Source organism: Ictalurus punctatus, chromosome 7, assembly GCF_001660625.3.
Source record: "Ictalurus punctatus breed USDA103 chromosome 7, Coco_2.0, whole genome shotgun sequence".
Classification (NCBI taxonomy): Eukaryota; Metazoa; Chordata; class Actinopteri; order Siluriformes; family Ictaluridae; genus Ictalurus; species Ictalurus punctatus.
In genome coordinates this window covers 33917600-33924247 of record NC_030422.2, presented here as the reverse complement: position 1 = coordinate 33924247, position 6648 = coordinate 33917600, and positions in this window count along the sequence as shown.

Sequence of the window (6648 nt, the reverse complement as noted above, 5' to 3'; positions counted from 1 at the left end):
GATTCCAACACATTTCATCTGTAGAGACATTAGTATCTGCTCTTTCTTTCTTTTTTTTCTTTTTTTTTTAAAGTTTTGACTGTACTGGCCACGCCCCCTCAATTTTTTACTGCTATTATTTGCAGCCTGCAACCCAGCAAGAGGTTTTAAACATGAACTTATGTTACTCACGTGAAATTTTTTGATCACAAGTTGGTCTAAAATTTGCTGTTTTTCTTAAACAGCATTTCAATGTTCTGTGATTAAAGAACATTTTGGAGTTCCAACAGAAATTAAACAAAATGATTTTTGTTTATACTTTAGATACAACAGCTATGAAGCGGGGAGGGTGGGGCTAACACCTGTGCCCTCAGAGACACGTGAAACCAACCTAGCACAGCCTTTGGATCTGGTGCTCCTGCAGCGTCACAGGCAGTGTAACACCTTCAGAGGAAAGTGCTATGCTATCTGCCCTCTTCTGCACACACAAGCACTCAGACGTCCGGCTCGGGCTACACACGTCCGGCTCGGCCTTCACACGTCTGGCTCGGCCTAGCGACACTGTACTCGGGAGGAAGGAAGGACAATGACATCCCTAAAACCAGCCCAAAATGTTCGGTGTAAATTGAAAATCAGGTGGAGGTGATGGATCTGTCTGGGCTGAGCTGAGAGCGTGACAATGCCCTGGGAAGCCATGTCCAGTTTCTCTCCATGAATGACTATCCCCTCCTCCTCCTTCTTCAGTTCAGGTTCCTCCAGGCTAGCACTCAGAGTGGACGGTGCCACAGTCACTTCCAAACCCAAAGTCCAGGCGTCAGGTCTGGAACCTGCTAAAGAAGAAGGCCCTGGATTAGTATCAGGATGTGAATCAGAGAGTGGAGAAACAATGCAGCTGTCTGCGGTGCCAGCTGAGGTGTCCTGATTCATCTCCTGTTTCTCCTCAGCGCAGTCTTCACAATGAAAGAATTCTTCATCTTCAGGGGAACCCCCGCCGTCTGTCTCGCTCCTGACCATCAGATTGGAAATCCTCCTCCTTCAAATGGCCAGTAGGTGGCAGTGTATGATTTACTAACAGCACTGTGAACGGCTCAGGAACTCAGACATGCCTCAGCTTGAGATAGGAGCAGATTTTAAATTAATTTTTAATTCCGGATTAATCTCTTACACCACTTAAATACAGTATAATACATGTAGTGGGGTTTATTTTCAAATCGCAGCGTTATATTTGCACATACCTTTTCATTTTTTCTCTTAAAAAACAAATAAAATGCAAATTCATATGAACACGATGAGTAAAAAAAAAAAAAAAAAAAGGATAAAACAAAAAAGTTTTAACTTTCAGTAGCCTATTTAATATTGATGACCATAATAGTGACTACACCAATCAGCATGCTGTGGAGGAAGAGGGAAATGACAAGGTAGCATATCCCAAACTCCTGTTTTATAGACTACAGGAGAAAAAACTGTGATCTTCTGACAGTAGTGTGTAATTGAAAGTCTAGTTGCTGGTAATGTGAATAAAAATCTTGGCTTATTTTTATTTAACATATGCATATCTACTGAGACAAACCTGTGTATGAAGTGAGAAATAATGTACTTGGGCTTTTTCTCTCCAGTTGTAATGTGTTGCACTCCTCGTGTTCAGCACAGCAGCTCCCTCTGGTGGTGACAACTAGCACACTCAAAACTCACGTTTCTTTAAAGGTCGCTGGGTGATGTAATAAAGAACTAAATAAATAAGAAATTAATTATTATTGTGACATTAAATATTGTCAGCACACTTGGTTAGACTACACCAAACCAGCACTCCTCCTTCCTTGATGAAACATCTAGCATGATCTGACCAGCCACCAGCTGCAAAACGCAGGCCGAGTTTTATTTCTTATTATAACCTGGCTCATGGTGTCATGCGAGGAAGCAATCTTGCACTACAAAGCTGCTGCCCATATTTGAACAGCTTTACATTATGGCTAGAAGATGGTGACCTAAAACAAAGAAAACTTGTGTATTTGTGTCTCGTTATGTTCTGGAATCAGTCAGCGAATGTGGGGAAAGGTCTTCGTCTGAGTGCTGACCAATAATATAACCGATGAACAAAAGCCAGCAACAGCATTAGAAGTCCATGTCCTCACAAAGAGTAGTTTACTGGAAGGAAAAGGAATTTGTATAACTGTAGTAGATGATCAAGTAAATCTTCTCTCAGAGGAGACTCACGCAGGAACTGATCCAGTTAAGCGCTATCAAACTTGTGCTGACAAAAACACCTCTGATTTCTCCATACAACGTAAATCAGTATCCAGGTATTTTCTTTGTCGGTGCTCTTACGGACATTGTTTTGTATTGTGTATTGTGTCCTACAGAGCTAGAGGAAGGTTGAGTAAACTGAAACACAGGGTTCTGGGGAAATACACACCACAGAGTGGCTACATCGTTATTATACACCTTGATGGCTCTTGGAAGACAGTGAAGTCCTCAAATCAGAACTGTCTTTTCCATGCTGTCATTCAAGCTACAACTAATGATGGAGCAAAACAAAAAGCTGTAGAACCTTTCAGTAAAGTTGGTGAGAAGGTAAGTCATTATTAGGTAACAATGCTATATGGAAAGAATAGTGTATATTTCCGAGAAGATTTCCAGAAATCAAATAACATTTTAAAATGAATAGAAATAGTATATTTTGGCCATGATTATAACAAAAGATAAAAATTGTCATTAAATGAAAAATAAAACCATGCAAATAAACTTTTCCTTGTCCCCTCATGACCCCGGAGGTGATTAGACAGATTAATGTGATTTTAGCATCAGCATCAGTTGCAGCAGGTCAATTTGCAGCACCCATAAACATTCAGATGCATGCACATAGGTCGTTTTTTAGGCTTTGAGTTTACAATATTATTTTTGCCGAAATGAAATGTTGGTTAAATCTCGAAAGACAAAGCAGAGAGGCCAGCATAGGAGAGTGGAGGAGAGTGGAGAAGCACCATGGTCAGAAAGTCCATCGACCTCAGGTACGGGAAGAGACCGGCGTGTGCATAAGGACGACATCCATCAGCAGCCTTAATCCAAGTGCCGAACGTATCGAGAGGAATTTATGCAGTATAGATTCACGTGTTAACGTCAACGGAATACAACATCTCCATTGTGTAGTGAGCACTCAGGTGCTTGCACATGAAAGCCTAAAGCCTGTAAACATGCTCCGACACTTAAAAACCATGCACCCCTCTCTCGTTGCTAAACCAGCGAGAGTTGCAAGGCCAAAAGAAAGTCCTAACTAAACAGACAACAATCCCTGTCAAAGCTCAACAGGCATTATATGAGGTGGCATATTTCATTGCACAAGCAAAAAAACCACACATGATAGAGGAAACCCTTATGAAACCCACTACTATAGCTATCAGTCGGGCTGTGCATGAGGATAAACTGGCCCGTGAGCTAGAATCAGTTGCCCCGGCGCATCTCTGCCATGGCCCAGGACATAAAGTGTCAGCTGGTGGACATAGTGAAGAAAGGGGAAAAAGTACACTTTACAGTTAGACGAAATCACAGATCATCAAACTCTGCCCAGCTGCTTGTATTTGTCAGATACAGTTTTGACAGAAAACTTAACGAGGACATACTGTTCTGCAGCTTGCTGAAGGGAACGTGCACAGGCGAGGACATTTTCACAAAATTTGACGACAAAGTAAAAGGAGAGGGACTGTCTTGGGACGAGTGCATCAGTGTGTGTACAGACGGTGCTGGAGCGATGCTGGGGGTAAAGAAAGGTCTTACAGGTGGTGCCTCACGTAAATTCACGCATTGTATTTTACAGAGACGCTCTTCTGAGCAAAACACTTAACAGAACTTAAACGTGTTCTTGAGACTGTGATAAAAATTGTGAATGTCTACTCAATATCAGTCTATTTGCCACGCTCTGTAAGGTACTGGGTTCGGAGCACTGCAGAAGTCAGGTGGCTTTCGCGAAGGAATGTGCTCGGCCACCTTCATGCGCTGCGGGATGAAGTGCGCTTGTTTCTGATGGAGCGTGGGTCCCAGCTCGCTGAGCACCTCATTGATCCGGACTGGTAAACAAATTCTTGCATATTTGAAAAACTGAATGGACTTAATATGTCATTGTAAGGTGAAAACACAAGCGTCATGTCGCTGAATGATAAAATCCACGACTTCACGGGAAAACTCGTGCGCTGGATTGAGCGAGTTGAAATGACTAGGATTTATATGTTTTCTGAGCTGGACGAATTCATGGAGGAAAAAGAACTGAGTGTTAACATAGGGAAGAAGTCTGTCACTACACACCTTCAAGCCCTCCTGGAATACTTTAACAAGTATTTCCCAGACGAAACAGCTCCAGAACAATACGACTGGAGAAGATCACCATTCACTGTAACGATGGCAAATCATCTGATATCCCACCTGGAGGATGCGTTGGTTTAACTGTCAAGTGACCGAACATTAAAGACAATGTTTAATTCCAAAATGCTGTCTGAATTTTGGATTTCAGTCGAGAGGGAATACCCACAGTTATCCAACGCTGCTATGGATGTACTGATGACGTTTGGCACTACCTACTTCTGTGAAAAGACTCTCTCGACACTCACGTACCTTAAAGATAAATAAAGATCGTGACTGAACATACAGGATGATCTCTGAGTGGCGGTCTCCAAATTAAACCAAGAATGAACTTGCTGTGCTCCAAGCATTGTGCACACCCATTTATTAGGTGACGTTAACACTGAGATGAAAGTAATGGGTAAATTAGGCTACTTTTAAAAACTATTATGGTTGTTAGGCTGTTGTGTTCGGTTGTGTTGTTCTTATTATGCTGTTTGGATAGACCTATTACGTTTGTATACTTTAACCACCTCTGAGGATAGTGGCGGGGAGTTGCGAGTCACTGCACCGTTGTTTTTGGGGTTGTGGGCTGAAAAGTTTGAGAACCACAGGCTTAGATGGTTTGGTCCTGCATTAAGTTCTCAGCTCATATCTCAAAGATATCATTTCCTTATTTAGTTCTGCAAGCTAAAGTGGTGTTGGCCAATCCCTGGTGGTGCTGTTCAATTCAATTCAATTAAATTCAATTCAATTCTATTTGTAAAGCACTTTTAACAACGGACATTGTCTCAAAGGAGCTTTGCAGAAATATATAAACACAGGATAGAGATTTTAAGTGTGTGAATTTATCCCTATTGAGTGAGCTGATGGTGACGGCGGTGAGGGAAAAACTCCCTGAGATGATATGAGGAAGAAACCTTGAGAGGAACTGGACTCAGAAGGGAACCCGTCCTCATCTGGGTCACAACGGATAGTGTGAGAGTAAAGGAAAGTTCATTATGGTTTTATATGAAGTCTGTTTGTTGTTGCTATGTGGTTAAAAAACTGTGGACCATCACACCCAAACTGCTGACCTCACTAATGTTCAGGTGTAATGAACACAAATCCACGCAGCCACACTCCAAAATCTATTGGAAAGCCTTTCCAGAAGAATGGAGTTTATTATAACAGGCTGAATCCGTAATGAGATGTTCAGGTGTCTAAAAACCTTTGGCCATAAAGTGTACATAACTGAGCACTTCTCAGTGAGTTATAAATATTCCAGTCCCAAGACATCCAGCAAAATGAAACTGCTGCAACGAGTCATTTAGGTAACTGGGGTTAATGATTTTTTTATGGCTACTGACGTTTTCCTATGTGTTCGATTGATAGTCAAGAACTAACAGCAGAGTCACCACTTCATGATAATCATCCTAACTTCACGTGTGAAGCCTATAAAAGGTCCCCACCTTGCATACATACATAACCTACTGTTCTACTTCCTTACATTCTGTAATTCCAGGGTGGTTCAAGGTCTTCAAGTAATCGTGGAGACCGTATAACAGTCATCACAAGGACTCATAGCACTTCCAGATAATGCATTTCCTGAACAGCGCTTACTATACGTGCTGATCCCATTTTCTACAGGGCAGGACGTCCACTCAAGTGCTGATACTGATCTTATTTGAGAATAAGAGTCACTCAAATCCTCATTTCGGATGAGGATATGAGATTGCAACCGCTGTGGTGTTATATTAGAATATCGGGATATTAAAATGACAACCCACACACCTTTTGGGAAGATCTTTGGACTATAGGGTTTTAGATTTGAGTCAAAGTCAAAATGAGGCTTTTGTTGTTAAAAATTCTCACCAAACAACATAAGTATGCTGATGCTGTGAAGATCCAGAACACATTCCACTGAAGCTGGACTATAAGGGAAGGGGACAAAGAGAAATGTGAAAAGTATAACAAGGACAATGACTACTCACGAGAAGTGGCAGAATAGGAGAGGAATACGAGTAAGTGAGAGGTATTCTCAGGGGTACACTTTTGGGGTAACCGGTTTTGGGGTAATCAGTGGAGAAAGGTACAATGAAGTAAAATATTTCAGTTTAGGAACATGTGTAGAAGAAGGGTTTCATATAAACTCTATAAGCTCATCAAAAGAAATGGTGATTTAGTCATGAGCACAAAAACTCTCTCTCTCTCTCTCTCTCTCTCTCTCTCTCTCTCTCTCTCTTTCTAACATTCAGAGAGCATCATTCAGGAAGAGGAGTTATTCTGAGAGTCGTTCAGAGAAAGAATCATTCCGAAGAGTCAATCAGAGAGAGAGAGAGAGAGAGAGAGAGAGAGAGA